The sequence below is a fragment of the Carlito syrichta genome, unplaced genomic scaffold, assembly GCF_000164805.1.
Source record: "Carlito syrichta isolate Samal-C Ts95f unplaced genomic scaffold, Tarsius_syrichta-2.0.1 Scaffold309477, whole genome shotgun sequence".
Lineage (NCBI taxonomy): Eukaryota > Metazoa > Chordata > Mammalia > Primates > Tarsiidae > Carlito > Carlito syrichta.
This window is the reverse complement of record NW_007253573.1, coordinates 272,177-281,213: the sequence shown is the minus strand read 5'-3', so window position 1 is coordinate 281,213 and position 9,037 is coordinate 272,177.

Here is a 9,037-nt window from a genome sequence, read left to right as displayed (position 1 = left end):
TGTGACATAGGACCAGACTGTGTGCAGACACCTGCTTGAAGCTCCCTCATGTTAAGACTGAGGTGCCTTCACATGCCCAGGGGACCTGCAGTAACTGTTGGAAGGAGATTGCCTGTCTAATGTCTTAGTTGTATCTATCAGGGATCCTACAGAGGAACCTTCACAACCCAGAAACTGCTCTTTTCAGACACCTGAAAGCACTCCCAGCCCTCTCAGCTTTGCCTAGCTTTTAGAGATCACAGAGCCCAAGGTGTAACATCCTAGAAGCCCTACCTCCACACCATCACCTGAGGGATGGGATACTGCCTCACCACAATTCCATGGAAGAAATAAATGTATAGGAAAGTTCCTTAATAAACCAACTAGAATGATAAATTGGGAAGAGGTGAATATTAATAATAAAAAATAAGTGCTACCATTCCCTGTACTTCTTCTGCAGGCAGAAAAGCGTCACCCTCAGAGCTTCTGGTGCCACCACAAAGGAAGAGCAGACCCCTGCGCCCACCTCCACCTTCCAAAGTTTGTATGAATCTTCCATTCTAAGAACCTGGTGCTCCAGCAAGAACTTAGTCATGAGTGTTTCAAGTCTGCAAAGGCAGAGCTGAGGAAACCCCTCTTTAGGAGCCTTGAGAGCCATGCCTGGAGCCCCCAAGAAGGCATTGGCTGGTGTGGATTAGTGGGAGTGTTTGCTGTGGCACACCTGGGGGACCAGCAACCCTCATACTGCAGCCTCGGACAGCCTGGGCCTCTGAAGGGACACACGGAAGTCACTCAGGCCTCATTCTCGTCTTTGTGGTCAATTGTTCTGTAGGTTTACTGAGCTGCCTCCTCTGGGTTCTGGGACAGAGCTTAACTGTGATGCCACAGACGCCTACCCCACAACAGCAAATGTCCCTTCAAGTGGACCACAGGGTCAGGAGGGAGTCTGCAGTTCTGCCTCCAAGATAACTACAGACCATACACTTCTAGAGCCAGACGAGGGAATATGAAGGGTAACATCCGAGGACCACAGTATGCACTCTTGTCAGAGCCTAACTGTTCTTCTGGTTCATGCTGTGTTGGGAATTGACCACCCTCTCTGACCCCAGGTGCTGCATCTGAAAAGTGAAATAAGCACGCTTACCCTGTAATGCTGCTGGGAAGCGTAGATGAGCTGGGGGTATGGCCTCTCTACGTGGTAATTCTGATCTATCCAACATTTGGCCATGCTGAGGTTGTTACAGGGGCTGGCACACAGGACCTGCTGTCTGACTGAGGCCACCTCAAGAAGCAGCTTGGTGTTTAGTTCCTGGGGAAGGAATACTTGTCTTGAGTTTAAGCTCTGATTTCCATTCAGACTTCTAGATCTTTGCATGGTCTAATTGGCTCTACCAAGAAACTTGAGGTAGCTACACAGCTGAGACTCTGCCATCTCTGAATGGTGGTATAGCAAAAAAGGATGGGCTTCCGGGAGCTCTCGGTAAAAATACAGTCAATAAATGCACCAACTGGTGGTGAAGTTGGCCCAAGTACAAAGCTGACAATGGCCTGGGTATGCAGAGACTCACCAATCCAGCCAGGAGAGTGCAATGTGCTTTTCTTGGTGCAATCTGGGCAGGGATGACTTACTCCTCCTGAGTTACAAGCACTCAGGATTTGGGCTTCCTGCTGGATACCTCTGCTCTAGTCAATTGGTAGACAGAATTATACCCACACTGACCTGCCCAAGAAGCCACAGAAGTAAATATTGCCTTGGGTCAGAGCACCTCCTGGAATCCCAGAACTTTGTTGAAAGCTGCCAGGCAGGGGTAATAGATCACCACCACCCGCCTCTGTTTACAACCGGGTAATGTCTTTTATGACTGCCTCTCTCTATCCTGAATATTTGTTTTATTGCCCCTGTAGGGAGATTTTTCCATTTGGTAAAAATCATCAGATGGTTTCAGTCATGTTAACAACTGCTCATTAAATGCAGAGGAGTAAACAGAGAAATGAAGGTTTGTTCTTCGCTTTTTTTTCTTTTTCCTTTTTGTAACTTAGGAGGAAACTCATGGGATGGCACTTGGGGGTGAAGTGCTCTCAGATACTGCTCTTCTCAACTCCCACATGGGTGGGCATTCCCCAGAAAGCCCTCCCTGTCTCTCAGAGAGGGCCATTCCTTCAGCAGAGTGAAAGGCAAAGGTTCTGACCTGTTTCAAGGCTAAGACTTACTCCATAATCTCCACCAAGTTCCTTGGTATTTGGTTCTTTATTTCTGTGGTCTAGAAAGCAAGAGGGATATCTTTCTGTTTCTCACAGGAAAGATCTCTCATGCCAACAGTCCCTGGAGAAGACTGGTGTGGTGTAGTTGAAGGGAAGAGCCGGATAGATGTGTGATGAGCAGATGAATGATTGGGTGGATGGATACGTGGATGCATGGATGGTTAGATGGATGGAGAGATGGATGGATGAATGAGTGGATGGTGTCAGATGGATGGAAAGATGAATAGATGAGTGGGTGGATGGTTGCATGAATAGATAGATGGATTGGTAGATAGATAAATGAATAAATGTATAGAGGGATAAGTGGATAGGTGCTGGGTGATCTTACCCACCTGAGTTCATTTCCCACTTATATCCCCTGGGCCAGGTTGCCAGGGGGGCCTGTCTTTGCACTCAGCCTCGGAAGCCTTTCTCACAGCCTCTGTGTGCAGTCTAGTCCAGGGTATCTGTGCAGTAAGACTCCAGACACCAGCCACAGGGACACAGGGTGGAAAGAGAAGTACAAGTTCCTCCTCTAAACAAGAGGTGCTAGAATTCTGGCTTCTCTGACTGGGGGTAGGGGAAGGCGGAGCCAGTTGTGCAGGCAACAGGCCCAGTTTCTCCTCCACAGCCCATAGCAATTCTTGGCCTCTCTTCGTCTATAGAACCTTACCAGTCCAGGATACTGCTCATGAGGTGCTCTTTCCTGAAATATGGCTTTCCTCTTTCCCCCCTACATTGCTCACATCACCTAAAAGAGATGAAAAGGGTGCCATCAGCTGCAATGGCTTCACACATCTACTGGACCGGAGGAAAAGAAGCCATATGTCTATTCATCCATCCCTCCATCCATCTAACACCATTCACTCATGGTGATGTAGGAGAGAGGAGGCCTGCCTGTCATTGCCTCAGGCATGGCCAAGACTATTTTTGGAAGGGCAGGGTTAGGGTAAGTGCTATGTTAAACCGCTCATAGCACAAAGGAGAGCAATGAAAGATCATTCCATCATTGCTTTAACCCACCTTCCAGCATCTCTGTATTAATAAAATGCAAGAAATCCTCTCAATTAAAAAAATAGGTGATTCCAGAACTTGCCTTCCCAACCTCAACCCACATATCCTGAAGATCCAGGCAGAAGCCTACACAGCAGGAGTCTAATGTAGTTGTGATCAGTGTAAACTCAGCAAATAAAAATACAAGATGCCCAGTTAAACTTGAATTTCAGATAAACAATGATAATTCTTTTTAGTAAGCAGACCCTAAGCAATATTTGGGACACATTGATGTTAAAATAACCAACTTGTTGCTTATCTGAAATTCAAATGTATCTAGTGTCCTGTGTTTTATATGGCAAACCTACTCTGTCGTTCTTCACTAGAAACAGCCCTACTCCGGAGTGGATTTAAATACCATCTCTGCCAAATATCAGTTGTGTGATCTTAGTTCCCAAGTCTGGGAAATGGGCTTAACATTGAATCCACCACATAGAGTAGAAGTGAGGATAAAGGTGGCACAAGGTGCCCAAGACTGAATGACTCCTGTGTAAATGTCACTCTCAGGGCTCAAAGTGCCTATCATTCCTGGCTTTCTGATAGGTAGAAGCTAGGGCACACTCCAATTTTAGAGTCTTCAGTGGATCCCCAGCTGGTGAGCCTGTCCAGAGGCAGAGGCAATGGGAGAGAGTGGTGAGAATAGGAAAGGAAGGCAGACAGAGAATCCAGTCCTAATTGCGATGATGGGGCTCAGGCAGGGTTGACTTGGTACTTGGGGACTGCTGTGGAGGTCAGGGGCATAGGCTTGAACTCTCTGGGGCCTTGCGTCTGATTTGCCCTGAAACATCACCCCTACTCTTGGGGGTGTCCCAGAAAATATCAACTGTGATACTATAAAAGATACATATTTGGTATTCCATACAACTTCTAAAATCCTTGGTTTCATTGACTGATGACTGGTCGTCCCTGGGTAGCTTCAAATGGGGTTGCTCACCAGAAAGATTGAGGCAAGATTATAAGGTTGAAACTTTCAGCCCCATACCTCACCCTCAAGGAGAGAGGAGTAGGCCTGAAGGGTGATTTGATCATAAGTGGCCAATAATGGAATCAGTCATTTTTATGTAATGAAGGCATCATAGAAACACACAAAGATAAGGTTCAGAAAGCTTCCAGATAGTAGAGGTTCCTAGAGGGTGGTGTGAAGCTTCTGTTCCCTTACCTTTGCATCCCTTCTATATCCTTTCTAATATTCTTTATAATAAACTAGTAACTGCATTTCCTCAAGTTTTGTGAGAGTCTAGTATATTGATCAAACCTGAGGAAGGGGTCATAAAAACTCTGATTATAGTCACTCGGTCAAAGTCCAGGGCTTACATTTGGCATCTGAAAGATCAGGGAATCATTCTTGTAGAACTAAACCCTCAACCTGCGGGGTCTGACGCTACCTCCAGGTAGAAAGTGTCAGTACTGAACTGAATTAGAAGACACCCAGCTGGTCTCTGCTGCTAAAAGGCCACTTGCTTTGTGTGAGGGGTAAAGCCCCCCACACCTCTGAGGTCACAGAAGTATTTTATGTTGTGAGTATCTAGGAGAAACTGAGTTTGTTATTCCTGTATTCTCAGATCTCTCCTGCTTTAGGAGTGTCCAGTAAGGGAGTCTTTGGGCAGGGCCACCATAGACAGAAGTCCAGGCTTGCATGCTCCCTGAAGGTGATCCCCCTCCCTGGGATCCTCCTCTCCAGGGTATCCTGGGGCTCTTTGGAACTGATTCCTGAGGCCAATTTGAGATCTAGTTGAAGAAAACATGGCCAGTTGGACAAATGTTGAGTCCTGACCCTGGGTCCAAGACTCCAAGAGGCTCCCTAGACAACTGCCATGGGTATGACTTATATCCCCAAGCCTACTCCCAGGGCCTTGATGATGTTCTGGGACCCAGACTTGCTGGTCCCAGAGAGTTGTGTCTTTTTGCCCCTGGTTGGCTCTGCTATGTTGACCAAGGCTCTTCATTGACTCTGAGCCTTGGCTTCTTGTCTTCAAAATTGAGATGGTAGGGATTATTCTGTGAGCTTGGTCTTGGAAAATACCAAATGTGACAAATTTAAAGAAGGCACACTGAAGTCCTATGTAAACAATTCTGTTAAAAATATCTTCCTAAGGACCTTCTCTTCGCCAAGTGGTTTCACACTTACTAAATCCACACCAACCAGAACAGCTAGTTTATCTACTACAAAGATGACAGTAGCAAGGCTCTGAGGATTTGTCTTCCTTACCAGACCTCCTAGATCCTAGAAAATAGGACACTTGCTTCTGAACCCCAGTGTGAGATGTCAAAGGTGAAAGAGCAGAGGTGGGTGGAAGGGGCTGAGCACATGCAGCCTTCTCGGGACTGAACTCCTTCAGGTCTGCATGGGGGCGGAGAGAGGGAGCACTCCGATGGGGAGAGGGAGCACCCCAAGGGTGTCCAGGGAGTCCATATGGCCCCACAGTACTCTACAAACTGAGCCCTCCTGGACCAGCATTCTCCAGCCTCACCTGGTAAGAAAGATAACATACCTCACTTGTATAACTTATGTTTTACCCTTTTGGGGACAAATGGTTTATTTTAAAAATGAGATCGGGATGGGAAGGTGTCAAACAACGAAAAAAAATTCATTATATTCTGAAATTTTCAAATTTCAGATCCTTTTGTATTACTGTAAGAATTTTTGCTATGTCCTGACCACCGAGACTATTACATGCTATGTTTGTTTAAATTGACTTACTTTGTAAAATTCAAATCATGTATTTTTTCAAAAATACATTTCTGAGCAATGTTTGTAAAGTCTGGCTTTGATATACTAGTTATATTTTTCTTATTACATTTAAAAATAAATATAAAAGTCTATATTTTTTTAAAAATAATGCTTATAGAATACCAACTAAAGTCACCTTTTCAGTTACGCACCATACCACACTGATTTAGTGAAAACATTCAACTTTGTGCTGAGGTTCCTCCCGCAAACCCAGTCATGGAGCCCTGGAGGAGTGAGCAGCCCAGGCCAGACAGAGGGGAGTGGACAGATGCCTGTGCAAGGTTCTAGAGGCCATAACACACAATCCAGCATAGGAGACACTCCTGCCTTTTAACTCAGCAGCCAGACTCCTTCCTCCCCCTTGAACTCTGCATATAGTAAGGCGGCACTGAGGAACCAGAGGTTTCTACATCCCCTGTGCAGAATGGAAGAAAGTTGAAAGTCCTTACCAAGAAGCTGGCACTGCTTGGAGCCTTGATGGGGAATAGGAGCAGAAAGGAAGAAAAAAAAAAGTGGAACCTTTGAGCAGAGATGGCAGCATAAGCAAGAAACAGAGGGGAAAGGTGGGAGGGCTCTGTTGCCTTGAATTTAGAAGGCATCCTTGTGGCTGAGAGTATACAGTCCAGGTTAAAATGGCCAGGTCTGATGGCCCCACCTGTCTATGGTTTGTGTCGAGGTCCTCAGGCTGTATAGAATTTTATATTTAAATAACTTACCAACTGCAAAATTGTAGAAATTTTACCCAAAGTATAGATCTTTAGTAACCGTATTTAAAACCCTAATTTTTCCACCCCTTCCTTTCTCTCCATTTTCCTGTAGCTTAGAATGACCTTCCTTATATCATGTGCTTAACTACTTATGTTTAAAGGTATTTGCCGCTTCTCTCCTTCCCCTCCCCCATATAAACTCCAAGAGGAACGGGGGTTTTTGTTTCCTGTCCTGAAGAATTTCAAACATCCAGCCCAGATCTAGTACACAGTAGATGCTCAATAATTCTTTTAATGAATGAATGGAGAAAGCGATGGGCCCTGATGAGTCCCACACTAACGTCTCTTATGGGGCCGCAGGGAGCTTTCCGGAGAGGGCGCGGCCCATGCCTGAAACCGTGGCTCGCCCTAGCCTCGGCAGATGCAGGCCCTTCCTCTCGGGTTTTAGGGCAGAACTTAGTTACTGGCCACCTGATTTCGTGACAAAATGAAGCAGAGAAGGGCTCTGGTGTTTGCTTTGGCCAGATTTACGGGCGAGGCTGCGCGTAGCTCAAGCTAGGGTCCAGTCTCCAGCGCGAGCCCCTACTTCCATGTGTGGAATTTACTGCAGACCCCTTCCCGGGTTTTACCAAGCAGCGCAGGGGGCCGGGCGGATCTGAGTCGCAGGCCACCCGGTTCACCGGAGCGGGGGAGGGGACAGGTGCAGCCACCAGAGGGCGCCCGAGCCCAGTCGCAGCGCTCAGTCAGTTCGCCGGCCCCTGGGGCCCGCTCGCTCTGAAATTACTGCCAGCGAGCTCCCGAGACAAGGTGAAGGTCAGAGATGGCCGTCGATTGCCTTCTTCTCTGGGTTGTTAGTTATTTAAGGACAGGGACCAAGTAAGTGGAGTTCCTGGCTCTATGCCCGTTGCCCAGAAGGGGAGTGAATGAGTGAGGGAGCGCAGGCCCACAGTTCATCCAACTGGGGGCCAAAGTGATTTTGGAGAAAATATGCAGAAGACACTTATCCCTACCGCCAGAGTCCGGGAGGCTTCGAGGCCTCCTGATGACCACCTCTCGCCCCGTGGTCCCCAGATGGAGCCCCTGAATCCAGACCTGGCAGGTCCCGCCCACTCACCGAAGGCCAGGACTCCAAGACTCTCCAGGGACAAGAACCCCACTGTGGAACCCTTTAATGGACGCGGGGACAGCACACACTCCACAAGCTGGCTATGTGGGAAAGAGCAGGGAGAGGTGGCTGAAGTCCGACTCCGGTGATCACCAAGGAATTTCCAAAGGTGTGCTCTCCTCACCCCTGCGCCTCCTGGGCCTCCTGCCAGCACCCATCCCCACTGGACTGCGGTCATCTCGGGGTGTCCGGGAGGACTGGACAGTGCCAAGGGAAGTCTATTGTGGGTGTGGTTTTCTGGACCTGAATGGTGGACGCCAGGAGTATTGTCCTGGAAGAGGGGTGCGGGGAGGGGAAGTCTCTCAGGGCTTTGGTAGCACGGGGCTTTCATTGGGGAGAGGCAGGAAATACTGAAGTTTAAAAAATTATTTCCAGCTTCCATTTGAGTACTGACTATGTGACAGACAGGATGCTGAGGACGTCGCTGGGCTAGGGTGGAATAGGGAGGGGTTCATATAATTCCCCCAGTTCCATTCCACAGTGTGGGACCTGTGATTGACCTATTTCACAGTTGAGAAAACAGAGGCACAAAATGCTAAGTTCACGTTTACTGAGAGCCATGGCGGGGGCGGGGGGGGGGTAGCAGGGTGCGGGGACTGCTTTGTTTCCTTTTCACAGCACAACACCCTATGCTACACCAAAGATTTTACAACCGAGGAAACTGAGGTTCGGCTAATGACTTTGGCTTGGAATCAGAGTCTCTGATTGCAAAGATTAAGCTCGTCGCCTAGGGCCGAGCTCTCAGGGCGGCTGAGCTGCCAGCCGGAGGTCAACTTGAGCTCCTGCTCACAGAAAACAACACTCTCTTGGCCACCTTGGGACGCAGCAGTCCGAGAGGCCCTCATCCCTGGGACCGACGTGTTTGTTTTCCATTGGTTCTCCGTCCCCACCACGGACAGGCCAAGTCCCCCAGCTTCCCACAGGTCCCGCGCTTTCCACCTACGGGCCCGTCTCTCCAGCTGCTTAATGGGGACCATAGCTGGTCCTTCAGCCCGGCCTCGAGGTGTGGCTGGGGACCTCGATGCCGACCAGGCCCTCTGTGTAGAGCCCAGCGCGGCATGAGAGGGTCAAAGGCCAGAGCGCGGGGGCCCCAGGAGCACCGCGGGCGCGGAGGAGGGGCGGGAAGAAGGGACAGGAGAAGCGGCCGTGCGGGGGGGAGAC